Source organism: Tupaia chinensis, unplaced genomic scaffold (assembly GCF_000334495.1).
Source record: "Tupaia chinensis unplaced genomic scaffold, TupChi_1.0 Scaffold143796_1, whole genome shotgun sequence".
Classification (NCBI taxonomy): Eukaryota; Metazoa; Chordata; class Mammalia; order Scandentia; family Tupaiidae; genus Tupaia; species Tupaia belangeri.
The window spans coordinates 3879908-3903698 of record NW_006203646.1 but is presented as its reverse complement, the minus strand read 5'-3'; the positions used below and the strand labels follow the sequence as shown (position 1 = coordinate 3903698).

The following is a 23791-nucleotide window of genomic DNA, read 5'->3' as shown; positions in this document are numbered from 1 at the left end:
CTTTCCCTTACTTTCCTCGTGTGTAAGTGGGAAAGTAGCTTATTTTATAAAGTTGCTATCCATTTTGAATTAGGCAATGTAATCTGGAATGTAAGGGACAGGGTCTTGTCCATTTCGTTTACTGCTGTATGATATGTTTTAGAATAGTGCTTAGAACGTAACTGGCCTACGAGTTACCTATTGTTAAAATGCTGTGTAACAACTATCTACAGAACTGTAGTGATATAAAATGTCAATTTATTGTTCACATGTCAAGGGTCATTTGGAGGTTTGCTAGGTAGGTCTGCTGACCCTGTCTGGGATTGCTCAAGGGTCTGAGGGTCAACTGGTTATTATCTGTGGCACCTAGGCCACTTGTTTTGCTTCATATCTCTCTCCCTGCAGAAGACTAGCCTGGGCATATTCTCGTGGTAATGGTAGGGCTACCAGAGTGCACTTGGAATGTACAAATCTCCCCCCACCCCCCATGGTTCTTCTTATTTTATACCTGCTAACATCCCACTAATCAAAATAAGTCACCTGGCCAAACACAGAGTCAAGGGGCAGTACAGGTCACTGTGTCCAAGGTAGAAGGGCCGAGAATAGGGCCAATTCTGCAGTCCTTCTAACACAGTAGATTCTCAGTAAATATCTGAATAAAGGATTTGAAAGTGCTTAGCATTGATACAGGATCTAAAAATGTTACTGTAGGGGGCTGGATAATGGCAGAGCAGCAAAATGACATACTGTGCATGGCCCACATGGGAAGGTCCTGACTCATGTCTGAAGACCTCCCTGCTTCCCTGTACTTGAGGCATACATGTGCTTACTGTGTGGGGCTGGCTGAAGCTGGATTTGAATCACAGTATCAAGACATTGTTGGGATCTCTCTCTCTTTTCCTTTTTTGGTCATGGAATAAATGACCTTTAAAATGTGAAGCAAAATAAATAAGCTTTAAAAATGTGAATCAAAAATGTTAGTTTACAACTGCAATAATAATCCAATAAACTATAGAGTTTATCAGTCTTCCCAACTACTTAGAGAAGGTCTCAGAGCTGCAGAGCTAGGGTCTAGAGAGGCACTGTAACTTACCTTAACTCTGTACTTGGGCAATATGAGAAGAATATGAGGGAATACACAAAAAAAGGAATATTATCAACTGAAGAAAAATATGGAGTTTGTAAAAGGTTTATCTCCAAAGAAGGATTTGACCATACGTGCCTTTTGATCAATGTCTTTTTTTTTAAGAATTATTTAATTTATTATAATTAGTTTTTAATTTTTGCTGTAGGGAACATGAACTCACCAGAGAGAGACAGAGAGAGAGAGAGGGAGGGAGAGTAAGGAAGCAAACCACAAAGTTTGGGATTTGAATGGCAGGCAGCCGTGCTGGGAATCTAGTTCTTTAACCATCACACTATCTGCTGGTCTCAATCATGTCTTTTTTTAAAATGAATTATTTATTTAACTTTTAATTAATTAATTAATTAATTTTTAAAATTTGGCCAGAGAGGGCCAGAGTGAGAGAGCAAGAGAGAAAGAGGGAAAGCGGGAAAGCAAGCCACCAGGTCCGGGACTTGAACCACAGTTGGTCATGTGAGAGTCCAGTGCCCTTAACTACCATCCCACTTGGCCAGCCCCACCAATCATGTCTTTTTATTATTCTTGTTTTTATTTTGCCTTGAAGTTTCTAAAATATCTGGGGTTGTAAGCTAGATATGACTTTATTTTTTTCTTTCTAAAAATAATCAAAATTCATCGGTCACAAAAATAACTGAAGAAACCTTTTTAGAACCACGGTAACAATAGGGCTCTTTGAATTTGTCAAAATGAATCTCATTCTCAGCATATTTCCTTTAACATGTTTTTATATCATGGTTCCGTTCCTTTGTTTTAATCCAATGGGACAGAGACCTGCATTTTGAAAGCAGTGATTGTTTAAACATTCCAGACCCCTGACAGCCCCTAGGAGAGCAGTAACTCACCTCCAGCCTGAATTTGGCCTGGTACCTCTTGGCATGCCTTGTCTGTCTATTCCTGAGTGCTGGTTGTGGAGCAACAGGCTCCTGAAATTGTAATTTCTTTTAACGGATTGAAGAGTCTGGTTCTCAGTGAGCGTGTGTCTCTGTGAGCTGCCACTGCGTGCGACAACGATGATGACAGGTTGGTTTAATGCAGCTCTTGCCAAGATTAAGGGGTTGTCAGACAAGTATCATGGGAGACTGAGGGATTGCTCTGAAAAGTCATTCTGAATTGCTAACTAACAGAGAGCTGGCACTTGGTGGGGGTGGGTTTCCATGTACTTGAGGAGCTGTGGAAAGGTGCTTAGCAGTGCAGACCGCTCTCCTCACTCTGAAGGCAGACTTGGTGGGCCACTTAAATGCCTCTAACCTGAGGTTCGGGGTCTCAGGAGGGTCTGAGATTGGACATCAGAGGGTCTATCGACTTTATAAAAGCAAATGCTCATAAGTATATGATTTTTTTTTTTTTTTTCTGGAGAGAGGGGTCATAGTGTTCATCAAATTCTCAGGAGTTTACAACCCCCAAATAGTGGGCCATCCTGTCCTGCCCTATTCTAGTCAGTGGTTCAGGCAGGACTCTCTGTAGGTGAGTTTAGGAGTCTTATTATCTGGACACTAAAAGCAGTCATTAAAGAGTTTAAAGAAGTAAGGTGATATGAATAGGCTTGATTTTCCAAAAACCTACTCTAGGGCCAGCCCATCATGGCCTGGTGGTTAAGATGGCTGGATCCCACATGGCCAACCATGTGATTTGAGTCCTAGACCCGACAGCTTGAAAAATGCAAAGCACATGTGCATGCATGTCCCAAATCCCAAAAGGAGGGAGAAATGGAGGGGAAGGGATTGTGGTGTGACCATATTCCATGGGGGGGGGGTGCTTTCTTGTTCCCCATCCCCTGGCTAGTGTATGTGCCCTCTGACAAAACAAAACAAAACAAAACAAAAAACAAGCAAACAAACAAACAAAAACAACACAATGTGCTCTAGGTATAGAATGTAGTTATAGAATTGGTAAAAAAAAATAAAAAGTGGCATAGCTATAGACATTTTTCTCTCATGGATGCATCCCATAAATATAAGTGTTCAGTGTCTACTCTGTTTCAGAGACTGGGCAATGAGGACAATACTCCTGGAGATTCTGGCTGTTAGAGTGCCTGCTATCATGGGAAATCAAAAAATCTAGGGGGAGAATGAATAATGTTAGTACAGCTGGGAATTCTAGCTCAGCATGAGAGGTGCTATTTGATCATCCATTCACTCATTAATTTGATAAATATTTATTAAGCTCCTACCGTGTGCCGGGCTCTGTGCTAGGCCTTGGGGACTATCAGTGAGTTTCAAATAGTCATAGTCTCTGGTCTCATTGATTTGTAGACAAACAGGGAACGCAGATAAGGGAATGAACACTGCAACACACTGTGACAAATGCCAATGAAGGGGACATATGGGGGCAGTGAGGACACTGGTGTAATGCACCCAACCCAGGCTCCAGGACTCAGGGACAGTGAAGACTCAAACACTATTTTAAATAGACACAGAGTAGACACAGTTATCAGAAGTTAGGAATTCTGAGTATGGTCCCAGCTTAGTAGAAACATGAATATCTTGGCTTAGTTGGCTTCTTTCTTGCTTATCAACAGGCACATAGATTTGCCGAGAGCAGAGAAAGTGGAGAGGACAAGCTGGGGTTAATTGTCTGAAGCTTGCATCATGAATTGGATGTTAGAAGGCTTGGATCCAGTCTTATTTCTATTTCTTACTAGCTATATGATCTTGGGCAAGACACCTCACTTGTCTGAACCTCATCTGTGAAAGATGGTTAATAATTCCTGTTTCAAAGGAACATTATGAGTGTCCCTGCCCTCCTGCCCATATAGGCTGAGGAATTCCTCCAGGCTCTGCCTTCTCTGTTTCTACTTTGTCTCCTATCAGATCTGCTTTCTCTGGTTCGCTCTGATGAACTTGTACTTGTGTTCTCTCACCCTACCTGACTTCTTTAGATTGGTGAAACAGTTTGACTTTTCATCTCAGAACACTTGCCTTGGTTCCCCACTTTGTAGTCAACTCCTGGGATGTAGCTATCCAGCTTGAGTCTAGATGCCTGGGCTTCTGGTAAGGAGATAGAACAGCTGTAAAATACAACATTCTGTGAGGCAAACCCACATGGGAAGGTTCCCCATTCAAGTCCAGAGACCTCCCAGAGTACACTGGACACTTTCTTGCTCATGACTGAAGACCAGTTAGAGCTGGAGGTGTGTGTGTGTGTGTGTGTGTGTGTATAACAACATCAAGACTCTGTTGGTGTGCTCTCTCTCTGTATTTCTTCCTAATGGGAGAAATAATAAACTTAAAAAATGTTTTTCAAATAAAAATTGGAGTGTTAGATCCAAATAGGGCAATAGCTATCTAATAGAGACAAAATATACTAAGGAAAGGGAACTGCAATAATTAGGGTTCCCAAGAGTGAGAGGTCCAACAGTACAGGTAGGTAGATAGGTAGATGATGAAGGAGTTAGTCAGGAAATTGGCTCATGTGATTATGGAGGCTGAGTAGTCCCATGAGAGGCTATGTGTAGGCTGGAGAGCCAGGGAAGCCAATGGCATAGTTTAGTCCAAGTCCAGTGCCCCCAGAACTAGGGATGGCATGATCACTTGAACTCTCAGTTTAAGGTCAAAGGTCTGAGGATGTGGGGGATGGATTCAAATGCCGATCTCTTCCAGAAACACTCTCAGACATACTTAGAAATAATGCTTTACCAGAAATCTGGGTTTCTGTTAATCCTCCTATAATTAACCATTACAGGAATATTTAGTAAGTGCCAATTACGTGTTAAGAGAAAGTGCTTAACCACTTTTTATATATTACCCCACTTATATCTCCCCCAAACCCTAGGAGGTAGATTCTATTATCTATGGAGTAATAGAGGTGGAATCATTAGTCATTTTCCATAATATGAATTTGATGAGAATTAATATGTGTTTTCTTTTTTTAGTATAAACATGATTGCAAGGTTGATGGTACCAACTGATAATCTAATTTCTCTTGCAATAAAGGAACAGTGGAATTCTAAGGAGAAGAATTTTCTGATATAGGAATGTTCTCGCTTTAGTGATTCAGGTCATTCTAATGAACAACAAGAAATATGGGGCTTACACTGTATTTATTCGCAGAAAGATATTCATATCACACTGTTCCAGTGTCATCAATACAGCAGTAATTCATGATCCTGACAACAGAGCAATGCATTCTGTGTTGTCTCGCCATCGAGGAAACCTGAATTTGGAGCGGAAGCTGCCAAAACAAAAATAAAAGCAATACATCAGAAATATTCAAATTCTCCCTCCTGTTCTGACAGGTAAACCTTAATGGTTCAGGGCCGTGGAGGTGAAAGCAACCTTCTGTTTAACACCTCCTAAATTCTCCCCTCCAAAATGGACTTAGGCTGTCAAATAGTCTGGTTCACTCTGAAACTGTCATGGCGGGTAGAAAGAGGGAATGAGACAAGAGGCAGAGCTGGGCCAGTCAGCAAACTCACAAAACACGGACAGTTGGAGGGCCACTTAATGGATACATGAGAAACGGTGCAAACAGGGCGACTTCCTCTTATCCACAGGCAAGGAGACACCTGAAGGGCATTTTGTCCTTAGATGTTTGCCACAAATTTACCCTCTGATTTTCTGTTGAGCGAATTGAGTTCAGTGACACTTTGATTAATGCTATTCTTACTTCATTGAAAGAACAGTAGCTTTTATATGGGGCCATGTTTAATATTAGGCACTTTACTCAGCTCAACTTCAGAATTCTAGTAGAGGGCTAGGGCTGGTGGCTACAAAGATAGATCGCTATCCTCCAGAAATTTGTTACCCCTTTCCACAGTGTGGCTAGCACTTAGAGACAGTTGCTTAGGCAGGGACTACATTTCTCAGTGTCCCTTCTACCCATGGATGGTCACAAGACTAATTCTCCATTAGAATGTGGGAGAAACCCTTTCTAGCTGGGTTTCTCAAGAGTCAGTGTATCTCTTCTGTTAAATTTATGTTACTACCCAAACATAAAGACCTTTCAGGTCTTAGGGGATGCTGTGGAGCTACAAGATAGAAGTTGCCCGGATCCTAAATCACCACACGGAGAAAAAAAATGCTCTCCATCTAGGAAAATTCATCTTGGAGTGTTGCATGAAAAATAAACTTGCACTTTCATTATTTATTTATTTATTTTTGCCAGAGAGTGTGTGCATTTGCTAGAGAGAGAGAGAGAGAGAGAGAGCAAGAGTGCACCCCTCTTGGGGTCATGCTGTGAGTCTTCTCCATTTTTTGAGATTTGGGGCACACATATACACACATATACATACATGTCCTGTTTGTTTTTCAAGCAGCTGTTGAGGCTGGGATTTGAACTGTGGCATCTAGGGGACAAATGTCAGAACTCTGTGAGTAGCAGCAATAGGATTTCAGCACGTGGGCTATAATTTGTTTTTCACTTGTCCCTCTTCTTGCTAGAAGCTATAAATTCCTGAGAGTAGGGATTATCTCATGCATTATTATATCTCTAACTTTTAATATGCAGTAGACACTAAGGAATGTTTCTTGATGAAATAAAGGTAGTCTAGTTATAGGATTATTCAGGGAAAGGGAATTGCAAAGAGTTGGGTGCTGGTATTGCTTAAGTCCTTCCCGTTCGTGTATGATGAGGGCTGGGCCTAGAGATGGAGCTCAACCAAATGATTTCATGGATAGGGAGGGGAGACACTGAGGGTTCAACACTAGGTAAGTTTGATGTTACCCAAATTTCCTTGAGTTTGTTAGGTGACTGGCTGGCTGTTCTAGTAAGTTGTTCTAAACGAACCTCTGAATAAACTGTCTCAGAACCTATGCTGGATTTGCACAGAGCAGGTGCTTAGATGGTATTTGCTGAATGAGGCATTTCATCAATATTACATTTATTTATTTCCTATCTCCCAACACTGCTCTTCACCCTTCCACTTCTCAGGAGAATACAAGCTCCACAGGGAAGGATCTTTGTCTCTTTTGTTTTCTGATATGTCTTCAACACTTAAGAGTAGTTCATATACTTTATAGCTGAACAGATTTTTGGAATATTTGAGAGAAAGATCTTTAACAGTTTAACCCAAAGAACTACATGAAAGTGGAAATTTCAAAGACTGTGACAAGACTCTCTTTCTAGTGAGAGGAAGGATATTGGGATAGGAGAGACCTTTCTGCGGGGTCTCAAATAACCTCTTAAAAGGATATACTGACTGCCAATGCACAGGGCTAGAGTAGCCCTCATAACTGATGTGCCTCAATTTGAAATTTAAATCCCCACAGGACTCTAGGTGCATACAAGGCATAATACTAAATGGTTGATAACTTATGACATTTATTTCCCCATGTGAAGAACCACAGGGCAGCATCTCTTGTCAGGAAGGAAGCAGATTTGTCAGAAAGGAAACCAGCCATCATATGCTTTTTGTATTTTTATGATTTATGTATTTATTGGATGCACCCACCACTTAACAACCGCTGGGTGCTTTTATACATTTCATAGACAAAAGGCAGACACTGCCATTGCAGATTATGAGGTGAAGAGGTACCAACAAAGGAACATCCATAAATCCCAAAGCACATCATAAAATCATCAAATGCTACAGAAGCTGTTCTTAGTCTCTCTCAAGTAATCAGACATCTAAACAGAAAATCTTGAAGATCTGAACTGTATATAGTCTTGGCCCCGGCATTCATTAGATTTCATGGCTTTCAGTGAATTCTTAATCTCCCTTAGCCTCATTTTACCTTCTCTAGAATGGACACCAGAATAAAAATAATTGTCTGACTTACTGTGTATGGTTAAGGGATCAAATTTTTATGACCGCCTGTGAGTTACGGAGACTCTCCAAATATAGCAGGCCAACATTAAAACAATAGACTCCATTTCAGCAGGAATTTGAATTTCCTTTTTCTTGTCCAAATGATGCTTTACCATTACTCTGTGTTATAATTTTCCTCAAATGCCATCCGTGATATCTGCTTTGATCACTTTGCTCATGATCTTTCCCCTACCTGGAATTTTTTTCCTGATTATTCTAAATATTATTTCATTAGAAAAATTATGAGACATTTTTTGCACAAAAAATCTTAAAAAAAAATATCATGCCTTTTCCTATGTCCCAGTATTTAAGGTCTTCCAGGGGAAGTTGTGGTTAGCCCCTGGATTCCTATCTGAACAGAGATAAACAAATAATCCTACCAACAGCTGTCATTTATTAAGTAATATCTGGATATCTGGCAGCATGACTTTGTATACATCAGACTAGGTAAGGCTGACAAATCCTAGGAGAAGATGCTGTTATTAGCCTCTTTCTATGAGTGAAGAAACTGAGATTTAGAGAAGGAAAGTAACTTGACCAAGGTAACGTAGATTATGGCTGGCCAAGTCAGAACTGGAGCCTAAAACTCATATTTAATTGTTACTTTAAAATGTCCACCTCCCATGAAGTAAGAAGAATTTCTCCCTCTTGACTCTGGTTGAGTGAAGATTTGATATACTGTCGTATTTCACATGAGGAACGTGTGGTTTGAATGGAGAGTACTAAACCGAACATTCCAGTTTCTAATCTTGTTTCTACACAGATTCTGTCTCTGAACATTTAATCTCCTTGTATTAGTCTTAGGTTCTCTACTTGGAAAGTGACAGTTTAGTGGTAATTGAGGTTGATTAGATAACCTGAGGTCTCATTTTTCTCTAATACTCTTTAATTCTGTCTTTAAATAAAAGCAAAAAATATATACTCTTTCATTATGCAAGAATACTAGTAACATAACTACCTGATTTTTAGATTTTAGTGGAATTGGATAAACCTCTTACATCTGACAGACCAACTTGTTCAATTACTTAGACAATTTTAATAGTCTCCACCCAGTTTTTCTGCTTCTCTTGTCCCTTATGGACAATTCGCCACACATGTAGCTGTATCCCTTTATAGTACACATCCCTGAAGAGTTTGCTATACTGTACCTACTTTTCTCTTCTTTTTCTGTAATCATACTTTAATCTCCACCAAATCAAGGGCATAATGGCTACCATCTTGTTAAATTTGGTAACTGATAATCAGGCCTCATCTTACTCATTCTGTCAGCAGCATCATTACAGCTGACCACTCTTCCTTCTTAGAACACTTTCTTCACATGACTTGTGCTATGCCATGGTCTCCTGTTATTCCTCCTACCTCACTGCCTACCTCCTCTCAATCCTGGTAATTGGCTGTATAGTCCTTCCTTCAGCACCTTCCTCCTCCTCCTCTTCCTCCTCCTCCTTCTCCCTCTTCCTCCTCTTCGTCTTCTTTCTCTCCACCTTCACATTCAGCCCTGTGACTAAAAGTCAGCTCTATTTCCAACCTCAGTGTCTCTCCTGAATTTCAGACTTATACAATTGCTCTCTTCCTAGGTTCACTTAGGTGTCTAATGGACACCTCTAATTTAACATGGCCAGAACTCTTGATTTCTCTTTCACCTCCAAGGAAATTCCCACATCTCCTTCAGTGTTTTCTATCTCAGGATAGGTCACCCTTCACTCAGTTGTTTAATGCCCAAACCTGAGAATCACCCTTGATTGCTTTTTTACATCCCCAAACTTTACATTTTTATCAACAAGTCCTGCTGGCTTTACTTCTAAAGTTTATTTTTTTTTTAACCTTCCATGAGAGACAGAGACAATTCTTATTTTAATATCCTTCGAGTTTATCATATCGGGACAAATAGCTATAGTGACAGGGAAGCAGACATTAGCTGTTATAAAGAATTTTTCCACAAGGAACTTCAAATTTTGGGATATGTAAAGTGCATCTGTGTATTATATCACACAGATCCAGATATGGCAGTGATGGTAGGAGAAAGAGCCAGACATTATTTTTCTCCTTGCCACATCCAGGATGATGTGCAGGTATTCAGCAATACCATTTTCAATGGGGTGGGCTAAGAAGTTTTGAAACATTTGCCAGTTCCCAGGTTGGATTACAGAGGAGGGAAAATTCATGGAGTGCTTTTCTCTTTGTGGGAAAAAGGGGGTTTGAATTAGCCTTTACATATAAATTAGAGTCAAGTAAATACAGAGAAAAATCAAGAATGCTCTGATGAGAGAGGAGTTCTGAGGGCAAAAGCACAACATGTGGGGATATGTGGGTAGCCCATGGGAGAAATAAGAAAACTAGAGTGAAAGGTTAAATAAGTTATAAGTGGAGAGATCACATTGTAAGGTTCATTTTTTAACTTTATACTTACAGAATATGTGCTATATAAGCAAGTACTATATTGAGTGTTTATATGTGCTACTTTAATTATTACATCTACACTATTATGTGGGTATTATTTTAAAACCTCATTTTGTACAAGAGCAGAAAGTGGCTCAGGGTGGTAAAGGAGACCTGCTTAAGATACATAGCAAGAGTTAGACCTGGGACTCAAACCCAGGGACTTAGAATATAAAGCCCTACTCACAACTCTGCTATGTGGCCTCTTGAAGTAATTTTATTGCAGGATGACAAGAATGAAGAAAGAGTAAAACTTTGAGATATGCAGGAGGCATGTATTTATGTCTGTAATATTTCCAGAAAGCTTAAGATTATCTTCAGAAATAGGGGTTCATTGTAAAGTTTACTAAAACACCGTGAACAGAATATTCCAGGCTCTGGTACTCTGGTACTTTCAAAAATGGGATATATAGCAGGCCCCATGGAACATGGACAGCTAATTCAAGTGACCTCAAGTTGAATCACACCTTCCAAGAGACAGGATCTAAATGAACCATTTTGTCACCACCTAATAGGAGGTGTTTGCTGGGTGGAGTTTCATGTCAAGCCAATTGAAGACATTTTTTTACTTTGTTCAGGTTCCGCCTATAACATATTCTTGGTCAATTGTTTTTCCCTGTATAGGCATCAGAGTAACTTCATGACAATGGTTGAAAATTCTGTGTCTGCAAGGGTGAACGGTTAATGTAAATGTGTCAAGGTGCACAACAGGAGACCATGGGGACCATTTGAGTAGGTGGATACTGTTAAGTTCCAGCTGATTCTCATTATGTAGAAAAGGAAGATGATCTTCAAGAGATGCAAAATCCCATGAAATGTAAATAATGGCAAATATTGAAAATGAAAACAGAACTGGCACTGTTTGGGTCAAAGAAAACAGACTAGGATGCTACTGCTGGTTTTAGTATACCTCTTTAGTATTGGGAGATACGTAGCTTTTCTAAAATGGCTTTGGGATGAGGTCCTCCAGGAGTCTTCTTAATGGAACCCTGAGGAGTGACTTAGAGATCATGTCGGCTTGCCCTTGGTGACCAGATGTGATGCATCCAAGGACTTCCCAGTTTTAAAGGCCACCAATTTGCCTGCATCCTTCACCCCAGTGAACTCCTGAATACCTCTCTGTATCTGAGGATGTTCAGGGACTCTGGAATCGATGATCCAGCAGTGTGTTTCAGGAGTACCACATCCGGAATGAATCACCCTTCACTCCCTTTAACAGATCAGCCTTCAGGGGAAGCTGATTGCTCCCTTATCCATATCATACTTTGATTCATTTACACTTGAGTGATGAAAGTGGTCTTTTCTCTCTCTCTCCTTAAATGGATACTAACCCAGGAGGGGCTTGGGGAGTTGTAAAGGGGAGTGCTGACTCCTTGGACACACTCTTGGTTGCATTCTCAAATGGCCCACTCAATTAGGGATAATATTTCACTGACTTGTGTGTCTGATGGCTCCCTTGCCAGCAGTGTTTTCTAAATGGTCCTGAGGCAAGACTTTGGGCTTTGAAAACAGCCCTTCATCACCTTTATGTCTGAGGCTGCACTGGCATAGCCTAGATTGAAGCCTTTATTTCCATCAGGGGGAGCTGCCACAGTCATTGGCTGGTATGTCTTGACCTGGCTGGCTTCACTCCTCAAAAGAATGTGTATTTATTCTGACGACATCTGGGGCTGGGTTCATTATGTGTTGATCTGACCACTCAGGTATTTGCCTGAATTTTCTATAAGGGGAAAAAGAAAAGATTGTATTGAAAAAAAAATAAAATCAGGCTCTTTCTGTCTTTTCCTGGGTCTGTACAGAAAGCATGGATGGTTTGGATAACTAGTTTTATTTCACCAGAAGCCTTCATGTCAGTGCTTGCCTTAGCTTCAAGTGCGAAGTGAGCAGCTGCTTTGCTTGATATTTACATCAACAGCACAGCTTTGTTAGAGATTTAATGCAATGGGTGTATGCATGTGAGTGTGCATGTGTGTGTGTGCATGTTTGTGTGCTTTGATCTCTAAATGTTGCGTACAATGATGGAAATTTTTCTAGTACCTGGGACAATACATGATGTAGGTGACTGTTTATCCTAGCTAATTATAAAATTGGCTTGATCTGAATCTCCATGAAGTAATCGATTTGTCTCAGTGATAAATTGCTCTCAGTAGATAAACCTCACACATAAGACTACACCTTTGTCTCTGAATTAGTGATGGGGTACAATTTGTGGCAAATACAAAGTTTGGAAAGTTGCTTTGGGGAATGTGGAAGACCATGTGGTAGCCATGTGAAAGCAGGAACTACAACAATAAGAGCTAAAACAAATCGAGGATACTCTGTTCAGACACTTTGTTGATAATGTTGATGGTCTTCACATCTACGAACTTATTTAATGCTCATGACCATTCTATAAGGTGGTCATTTTATTATCTCTATTTTACTGCTGAGAAAATTGAGGTATAGAGAGATCACTTGCCCAAGACCACAGCACTAGAAGTAGCAAGACATAGATTTGAAAACAGGCAACCTAGTTCTGGAGCCTGTTTCCCTTTGTGCCTTATAGTTAGTCGTTTCTGGTTCTGTGGTTGAATCTCGGGTCTTGCACAATACTTGGCACCCAGGAGACAGGGTGGATCATTTCTAATGCTTGGATAAAAGCCATAGATTTCCATATGAACGTCAATGTTTATTGTTACGATTGATGCTACTAGTATTACTAATGGCAATAGCAACCATGTATCAGATTTGTGTGTGTGTGTGTGTGTGGCAGGCACCATGCCACACTGTGTATGCATTATTTTGATTCTTCCTCCATTTTGCAAATGGAGCCAGTGAGGCAGCGAGCTGGTACTTATTTACATTTCAAAGTCATCCTTCACTTTAAAGAAACAATGAAGAACTTAAACAGAAGTCTGTATTACCAGAGATCATCGTTTTGACCATCAAGGCAATGATATGTCATTGCCCTGAAAGCTTTCATTTCCTTACTTGATTAACAAATACTCTTATTGGGGTTTTATCAGGATTTATAAAAAAGCCAAAGTGGGGTCAGCAGGTGGCATGGAGGTTAATGGAGCTGGATTCCCATATGGCTGACTATGGTTCAAGTCCCAGACCTGGAGGCTTGCTTTCTCACTTTTCCTCTCTCTGTTTCTCCCTTGTAAGCTCACATTCCCTATAACAAATAAAAAAAAAAAAAACCAAATAAATAAAGCAAAATAAATAATTAAAAAGCCATAGTGATAATTATAAGCAAACAATAGAGTTTGAGATACATTCAAATCACAAATATGTATTGGATAATATAAAAAGTATTGAGCTAAGTGGCCTAGGACAATGCTTTCCAACAATTCAGTATGCCCATCATCTTCATTTTTTTCAAAGAATATTTAAACTACATGTGAATTCATTATGTTTTTTAGATATTAATTCACTTTTGCAAACTATTCATTTGGTAATCATGATGCTTTGAGGATTTCTTTATATATATTTCTAGGACACACTGAAAATAGCATCATTGCCACTAAATAGAGAATGCCTTCTACTGGGTAATTTGCAATGTTTACCATTTATTAATTTTTTTCTTTTTTGTAAATATATATATATGTCCCATCATCTAAAGTCATCCTCCGCACCTACTCTAGTTCACTGTTCATGGGAAATATGGGATATAAAAATGTACGTCTACAAAGAAGCCAACCTCAGGCTACTCTATGAAGCAAGAAATGGTTTGGGAGCTGGGGAAAGGCACCATGCACATTCCTAATGGTTGCCACCCAACTCTCTTTCATGGAGCTCACACTGTTCGAGGGAGGCAAGACACAGGACTCAGTGATGGTCCAGTTAGCAAGGGAAGAGTTTAGAGGAGGGAGAAGACTCCATGGGCCTGGTTTAAGAACTTCCTGTAGGAGCTTTCTTTGGGAGAACGTCAGGGTTAGTGGGGAGAGGTGAGGTGGGCACCTCTAAGCTCCTATAGGGCCCCAGCTTCCTGTCCTCCAGTTGCTGACTTCCAGTTCACATCCTACTCCTTTGGAGTGTGCAGCTCCAAGCCAGAGTCACAAATCACATCTGAATACAGGGCTGAAGGGCAAAGGGGTCAGATTTCACATCCTCTCACCTTCCTATTACACAGAAACTGACCCTTTTCACTTTCGCTATGTTTTCTTAAGTCTAGCGCATACCATCTGTTTTCAATTTTGTGAAGAGTAATGAAAAAAAAATTCTAATCCAGTTTTTCAAAACACTTAATTTTTTAAGGAAAAATAATCTCTTTTTTCACTTTAGTACTTCAGTGCTTAACAAATGGTATTTACTTACCAACAAAATCTATGCAATTTCCCACCCTGATAATGCATCTGTTTTTCTCCCGTCCATTCTTACACTTAACTGTCTTCTTGTGCTAGCTATTAAAGATTGAGAGGAGTTAAAGATGTAAGCCAAAGCAGGTAATTTCCCAAAGAGAAGAAATGTACCTTAAATGATTTCTCTTTGTTAGATCTCTTTAGTCTCCTTTTCTTTGGCTTTTTATGAAAAATGAAAAAAGAAAAATTGGTGATGAATGTCTTTTGGATCCAGAGAGGTGAAAGGAAGCCACTGAAGGCAGGGGGGAAAAAAAATATATATACATATATGTGTATATAATATTTTAAGCTCATTTCCTAGAACCAGAGTTGGACTCAGCCTTTTAGCACTGTTGAGCATTAATGCATCTTCCTCTCCCATTGGGAAGCTAAGGCCCAAGTGGCAGTTATTACTGCCAACAGCCCCGTTACCCAATGGATTCCTGGAAGGGCTTTCTTAAAAGATTCAGCCAGATCATCTCCAGGGACTTCCAGTTCCCATCATCCCAGGAATGAAATATTCAGTATTATCTTTCTGCACCTGAGGCTGCCATGGATTAAATTCTTGCTACCTCCATTACTGGGGCAGCCAAGCTCAGGATGCAGTGATTGGATGAAGTGCTTAATGGCTGCGCTTGGCTAAGAAAGAGGAAAAGAATAGGGCAGAACCACAGTCACTATTGATGGACGTAGACTGGAGAAAAGGCCCTCTAGAGGTACTACGGCTCAAGAAGAATTTAGCTGAAGGTCTGCCCCCCAACCCACCCCAGAGATGGCATATTCCTTATAACCTATAGTCACCCACCCAATGACCTACAAACCCGAACAAACGGTGCTGCGTGATAGGGTGTTAACCTGGACACGTTCACCTTGGTTTCTCCTTTCCTGTCTGCTCCTGTGTAGATTGTCCTAAATGTTGAATTCAGTTATCTGCTTTTCACTTACTGCAGTCTCTCCTCATCTAAACTTTCACTGACCATGAGCTATAGACATGAGTTCCAAATCAACTGCACCATTTAATGGTCGAATGAATAAGTGAATTCAACTCATGAATTCACTCACTCCATCATGAATACCATCTCCTTCAAGTTCTGGACTTACATTTCTAACTGCTTGTAGGATATCTCTTCCTGATAGCTTCAGTGGGCTCAATAAGCCTCACCCCCCTCTCCTGCCCCCGCAACCATCCTATGTCCATTTCTTAATCCTGGGAACTTGTGAATGTAAGAAACATTAATTATACGGCCCCGAATACTTTGCAGATGTAGTGACATTATAGGATCTTAGATGGGGGATTATCCAGGATTATCTGGGTGCTCCTGATGTAATCGCAAATGTCCTTGTAAGAGGCACACAAAAGAAATGAGAGACAGAGAACTATGTGATGATGGAAACAGAAACTGGAGAGATGTGGTCCAAGTCAGGAAATGCCAGCAGGCTTTAGAATCTGGAAAAGGCAGAGAACAGACTCTCCTATGGAGCCTCTAGAAAGAACCAGTCCAACTTCTTGATATTATCTCTTTAGCATTCCTTTGGGACTTTTGCTTTCCATAACTGTGAGAAAATAAATTTGTGTTGTTTAAAACCACTGTACTAGTGGTGACATGTTACAGCAGCAATAGGAAACTATATGTCTTCTACAATTAGAATTTAACATACCTTGGGACTAGCAGTTGGCATAATGGCTATGTCGCAGGACTCTCGTGTAGTCGACCGTGGTTTGAGTCCCAGACCCGGTGGCTTTAAACTCATGCCAGGAGCGTGTGCGTGCGTGCCCAATATCCCAAGAGGAGAATGGAGGAGAAAGGATTGTGGTGTGGCCATCCCCCCTGGGAGGTGATCTCTCGCTTTTTGTCTCTCCGTCTCTCTCTGTCTTTCTGGCCAGCGCACATGCCTTATAGCAAAACCTTTAGGGAAAAAAAAAAAAGAATTTAACATGCCTAAAAACAAACTTACTGTCCTCTTTCTCAAATCCTGCCCTTTAACCTCAACTAATAGGTTGCTCATTCTTACAGTCTACCACACAGGGACATCTGAGTCTCCTTTTTTATCGCCTGTCTTTTACCCTTTCAGTCAAGACTGCCAGATTCTCTTCATTCTATACCTGGAAGGTGTCACAAATGACTGCTTTCATCTGTGGCTGTGGCAATATTCCTAGTAGCCAGAAAACTACCTGGCATAGTGTAGGTCCTCACTAAATGTTTATTAACTGAATGTGAGTTGCTACTCCTATTTTTCAATTCCTTTAAATCATTCTTTCAAATCATTCTTTCCATTGTATATCATTTCCATTATGCAATCCCTAAGGGTGGGGCAGTGTCTTTCCGCAGCACTCCGGACAGATCTGGAGCATGCAGTCACCATAACAGGGTAAACCAAGACATGAATTTCTTCCTTGTCACTGCCCACGTTTTGAAAAACATTATGCAGAGGTGACAAGTAATGGTTAGGGAGTTAGATGAACTGGGTTTATGTCCATGCGCTGTAATTGTCTCGTATTATTCTTTCTGACAAAATACTAACCTTTTCAAACTGCAGTTTTCTCAACCCTAAAATTGAGATAATGACCACACTCATCCTTTCAGGTTGTTGTAAGGATACAATGGGGCCAAAACATAGTAAGTAAATATAAACTCCTATTGTTGTTTCCCTGTAGACAGGGGTGTGCTCACATTAAAGTCTTTTTATTAGCCGGTGCCTGGAGTGTGGGTTGCATATGTGTGTGCAGGGGATAAAGGAGGGCAAAGAATGGGGCTGGGGAAGGCAGAGAGGAAGGCATTTTGCATTCAATAATCCGGTACAATTTGGAAACACTTGCCTCATGTAGCCCTCAGCTGCCTGTGAAATTCATCTGAATCTTGTTCCGTTGGCCTATGGGGTATTTTCAAATACAAATTAGGTTGGCCAGAATTCCTTTTCTGCACCAACTCTCCTGGGTGCAACTTAGAGGTTATTAAGATGCCTAATAAAAGGAGAGAGCACATTTAATAACATTACCATCAGCTCGACGGAGCTGAGCTATGTGGGCCCACAGTGCCCCCGAGCCCGCAGCCTCCCCCAACTGGTGCACTTGCATAGAAGAGGCCCTATAATTATCCACATTAAAAAAGCCCCATTAAATCCATTGAGGCAGTCATGTCCCATTTGTAGGGCCTTTCTGCCCACATTACTCGGGAGACCCAAGGCCTGGCTCCTTTTGGTGGGAGGAAAAGGGGAAACAGGTAGAGGTTCTTGGGCTAAAGTGATGGCTGGTTAAATTTGCAAAATGGCAGATTGCTAAGTGCCATTGTCATCCTTCAGGAGCTTTTCCTCCTTTTATTTTATAAGTTCGTTTAGCAAGCCTTGAGCACGCACTTGCCCATTTCAGCCCTGTACCACCCCTTCTCAGGCAGGATCCTATTTGGCCCCACAACTCACAGTTGTAGGTCAGTGGTTCTGTGCCAGGAGACATCTGGAAATATCTGAGGCTTTTTTTTTTTTTAAAGAGTGATTTTTGCTGTAGGGCACATGTGCTTGCCAGAGAGACAGAGAGATACAGAAAAACAGCAAGCGAGAAATCACCCCCCAGGGGGGATGGCCACGCCACAATCCCTTCTCCTCCATTCTCCTCTCAGGATCTTGGGCACACAAACATGCGCCTGGCGTGTTTTAAGCTGCCAATCCAGGACTTGAGCCATGGTCAACTACTTGGAAGTCCAACAACATAACCATTCTGCCATCTGCTGGTCTCCTGAGATATTTTTGGTGGTCACAACTGGAGTGACAGTACTACCAGTGCGTAGTGAGTAGAAGCCAGAGATGCTGCTGAACACCCTGCCATACACAGGCAGATTCTTAGGACAGAGAACTGCTGACCTGGAAGTCAGCAGTGCTGAAGTTGAGCCACCTCACAGGGGGTTGCTATTTTTCCTCATTTGCAAACAAAGAAACCGAAGCTCAGGGAGATTGTGAGACTTAGGTGGTGTCACCCAGCAGATCGGCGATGGACCTAGCAGAGCCTGAGCATGATCTTGCCATTCTGCTAACCTGTCTCCTGGTGTCCCTTTGCAGCCGAGCTCCCTCCCTACCCCTGCTCCAGGCCAGCTGCCAGCCCTCAGGAGCCAATCACCATCATACTTACTGAGAGTAATATGATGTTTGCTTCAGTGGGAGTTATTTCCTATAAAGAAGGTTCCTTTGAGGAATATAAAATTGTCACAGATTTTGAATGACTCAGTAACCCATGCAAGAGCAGCTCTAATACACGTGAAAAGTGAACAAAGTGCTCTTTCCCAAGCACCTAATGTCTAGTGGTTTCAGAGATATTTCACTTTTGGATAGATGCAGTGACCTGTAGGACAAGCACTTGGTGGCCTGGACTGAGAGAGGAGTCCTGGAGATGACACTGGTCTAGAATTGGAAGCCCTGCCCTATTCGGCCTCAGGTGTTTGGCCCAGCTGTTCCTTGCTCTTAGGAACACTCTGGCTTCTCTTCTGGTTCATTCCTTCCCCTTCTTGAGGTCTTAATAAAAATCATCTTCTTTTGAGAGGCTTTGCCCAGAACTTGGTTAGACATCTCTTGGTTAGATCCACAGATTAGGTTTTATCTAAAAGGAATATAATAAACTGTATATATTAAAATTTTCTAGTCATCACATTATAAAAAATTAAATAAAGGAAAGATGAAATATGGCTTAGTAATCTGTTTTATGTAACCCGATATATTCACAATATTAACATTTCAATATGTAATCAATAAAAAATTATGAATGAGATATTTTACACTTTTAGAACAAAGTCTTTAAAATCTGATGTGTGTTTTACACTTAAAGTTCATCTTGACTTAGGTGCTAAAGTTTTAACTGTTAAAGGGAAATTTAGTCCTACCAAAATAACAAAGCTCCATTTAATAGAAAATATTTCGTAATTAAATTTTTTTTAAAAGAGATTTTTGCTATAAGGTGTCTGCACTTGCTGGAAAGACAGACAGAATGTGAGACATCATCCCTCAGAGGGGATGACAACGTTGTAATCCCTTCTCCTCAGGTTCCCTGGGATTTTGGACATACACGCACATATGCCCAGTGTGAGTTTCAAGCTGCTGGGTCTGGGACTCGAACTGTGATCTACCACGTGAGATTGTAGCAGTTTAACCACTACACCATCTGCTGGCCCCACTTTAAAAAAAAATTAAATTTAAATGAATTAAAATAAAATTAAATAAAAAATTTGGTTATTCAGTTTCAGCAGCCACATTTTAAGTGCTCAATAGCCACATGTTCTAGATTTTTACAAATGAAATTGCCTGTTAATTTGTCTTTTACTCCCACTAAATTATAACCTCACTGAGGACAAAGAGGATGTCTTATTCCCTATATTTGCCAGTGTCTGGCACAGATTTTGACATACAGCAGACCCCTAATAAATACCTGTTGAAAAGCCTGAGATAACACTTCTAATCCTGGTTTTGCCATTGACTTACTGGGTAACCTTGATAATTCAGTTGCTTTTTTTTTTTTCCTAATAAAATAAGACTTGGACATTTTTGGAAGCCTATTCCACTAGATGGTAGTAAATATTATATGATCAAAGAGTTTTGTGTTCAAACGAGTGTGAGGAAAGCAGAATTCAACAAAATTACAGTTTGTTTTTATTTTTTTAAGTCCAGAACATCTCAGAACTTTGAATGTCTTAGTGCACTATGACCTGCCTGGGGCAGGGACCCTGGATGTCCTGTTCTCCCAGCATATGTGACTGTGGAACCTTTCTTCTCAGAGCATCTGTAGGACTGGTGCTCCCTGGAATATAATTCAGGAATGACCATGTGGCCATTCAGTTAAAAACTTTTAGCTGTGACATTTCTCTAGATTTAGTCTATGCTTAGGAAAATGGGTTCAAGGACCGGTGACAATGAACACAAGTTTCTTTTCTTTTCTTTTTTTCACTTGTGTATTTTATTCACAATAGAGAGTTTATGCATGAGGGAGGGAGGGATGGAGGGAGGACAGAAGAAGTGTGTAAGAGAGAGAGAGAGAGACAAGCACCCTCTACAGGGCCTTGCCATTTAATCCCTTTTCCGCAGTCCTCCAGCTCTTCAGGATCTAGGACATGTGTGCATGTGCATAGCATGTTACAGCCTGGCCCAGGAATCCAAACCCATGATTAACTGTGAGGCTTCCAGCACTTCAGTTCAGTATGCTGCCAATTGCACCATCACAGCCATCTTTTCAGTTTTATTGACTCTATCCCTTGACAAAAAAGGGTAGTCAAGGAACAACTCTTTGTTATCAAGTAACTCAAAATCAATGCTTTACCTTATTTAAGAACAGGTTGTCTTTAGATCGGAAAGTAAGATGTCTTTATATTTTTATTTTTAAATTATTATTTTTTCCTGATGTCCCCCAAAATAAGATTTCTTAATTAAAATAATTAAGTAGGAGGCCAGCTGGTGGCATGGTGGTTAAAGCAACTGGATCCCACATAGCTGACTGTGTGGTCAGAGTCCCAGATTCAGCAGCTTGAAAAACATGCTGGGCGCATGTGTAGGTGTGTATGCCCAAATCCAAGAGGAGAATAGAGAAGGGATTGTTGGGTGTGGTGGTGCCCACCCTATGGGAAAAAAACTATGGAGACTGGAGGATTGAGGCATGGAGGAGGGATTGTGATGTGGCCATCCTCCTGGGGAGTGGTTTCTCATTCTTTCTTCCCTCTGTCTCTCTCTTCTTCCTGTCTTTCTTCAGCAAGTGCTATAGCAAACTTAAAAAAAAAAAAAAGAAAAGGAGTTTTTTTTTTTAATTAAAAATAATTGCTTATTCTTAGAGGGACAGTGAAAACAGCCTCTATTTCCTCCTCCCTCCCACCTACAAGAGTGCACAATGGAGATATGTAAATTGCCCTTTCTGCACAGTATCAAAATGGAAAGGAAATACCTGGCTCACATTAGAGTTGAGTTATTGGATTGAACTATATGAGTGTATAGACATTCAGCTGTTTTGAGCTACAAATATGACAATTTCGTATGGTTCAACCTACTAATTGTAATAAGTCTCTGTATGCTCATCCAAGTTAGTGAAAATCTAAAATGAAATTACCTTTCTGGAAAATAACAGTTTGAAAGTACATAGCAAAGTTTTAAATGTGCATATCTTTGACTCTTCAGTTCCATATGCAGCAATTTATCCTAAGATCTTACAGGGACGGACATAAAGATGTATGCACAGGGACAGCTATGGCAGTGTTGCTAAAAATAGCAAAATTGGATGTCATCTAAGCTTCCAATTGGTTCATCCTAGTGTACCTACCTATATGGTGAAATATTGTGAAATCATTAAAATAATAACTATATTTGCATTTGTTGACACAGAATTATGTCTAAGATATATTTTTAAGAAAAAAGGTGGTTTTTAATTTTAGTACATGTAATATGATTTTATTAAAAGCTCGGTGAGTGTACACATGTATGTGTAAAAAGCTACCTAAAAGGATATACATTAATGGACTAATAGAAATTCTACCTAAATGATAAGTATATAAAAAAGATTAGTTTCCACAAGGGATAATACTTAAATTATATTTCATATGTAATGCCTTGACATATAATAGAGATTTTCAATTGTGGAAATTTTAAGACTTTTGACTCTTGACTAATGTTCTCTGTGAATTTAACTTCCAGGAGGAAACTGGCTTTTGTAAATTACACTTTTTCTATAAAGTTGACTTTAAAAAAAAAAAATCAGTTTTGTGAAGAGATTTTAGAAACCAAATAGGGCACCATGTGTTCCAAGAACACTATAAATTACAGTATGCAGAACATGCTGACCGGCTGAGGTAAGACATACTGCTCCTGCCTCATGTCACCATGAGGGAAAACACATGTTAAAGCATCTCACTTATAAAAAATGTCCCAGCGAAGACCTCCAGAGAATGGCTGAGATGCTCACCCTCTGCTGTGTCAGGGGACCCACAGGGTTCCTGCCAGCCATCAGGGTAGAGGCTTATCCAGAGCTCTTCTAGGTTGCTCTTGATGACTTCCAGGATGTCTGTGGTATTCAGAAAGTGCTCGTTCAGCTTCATGTTGTTGAGGCTATGGATGCAGCCTGCCGGGTCCTTGGTCACGGCTCCACTCTCCATGGTCCCCACATATACCTTCTTCAGAGCCTGGGCAAACATAATGAGGTCCTGGTTCCCATCCAGTCACATGTTCAGGCAAAGATACTGGTAATGGACTTGGTACTTATGGGCTGGCTCCTCTGGTGGTCCTAATTGTAATGGGTGATGTTCTCCTGAGCAGCCTTGGCCAGACCAGCGCAGACTTCATCGGGCTTATGGAGTCAAATTTTTGGGCCAGGATGTCCAAGTACATGTCTCCATCATAGTTATTGCAGGGTCACACAAAGTCTCCCGGAGATTTGAGGACTTGTGCCACCATGTTGTCAATGAGCTGTTACTCATACCAGATCTTATTCTTGTTGAAGTCAGTCTTGTAGTGTGTGTCACAGATCACATAGAAGATGTCCCTGAATGCCTGTCATAGGCTTTTAGAATGGTGTTCTTGGTCTCATGTGCAGTGACCACTTCTGGATGACATTCTAGAAGCAGGTATGGGTAAAACCAAGATGGACTTATCATGTTGTATATGCCCACACTGCCCATGGGGAAGTTGTACACCTCCTACTCCTTGGCACTGCTGTCATTCTTTGGTATGAAGACCATCTTGTATGTACCTTGTACTGGTTGCCATAGGTGTGTCTGATAGTGGTGATGGGCAGAGATGAGGGATGGGATGTTTTTACATATACTGAGCTCCTAAAGTTCCTCCAAGGATGTTCTGGATAGTTTCATTGGGACTCTTCCACACATTCTTCAGTTTGAACTCTTCCACATGGACCTCATTGGGGGTGATAGTGGCACACTTAACCATGCTGTACTTTTGGGTGCCCAATGCAGAGTCAATGGTGACCTGGACATTTGTCTGGTCACAGCGAGGTTGAAGTACTTGAGCTGCACATCCACACAGAACAGGATGAGCTTTTCCTTGATGAACTGCTAGATAATACAAGTCACCTAAAGTCAGCTTTACAGTCTTGTCAGGAAATCAATGCTACTCCAACATATAATAATAGTTTATGTGGATACTATATCTTATTTTTTGGAGAGTTTTTTTTTTTTTTTTTTTTTTTTTTTT

At 40.6% G+C, this 23791-nt stretch overlaps 1 pseudogene; it reads right to left on the bottom strand.

The window, feature by feature from the left end:
• The window catches only part of LOC102488094 (isocitrate dehydrogenase [NADP], mitochondrial pseudogene), a 129674-nt pseudogene that overhangs the window by 32768 nt on the left and 73115 nt on the right, over positions 1 to 23791 (bottom strand).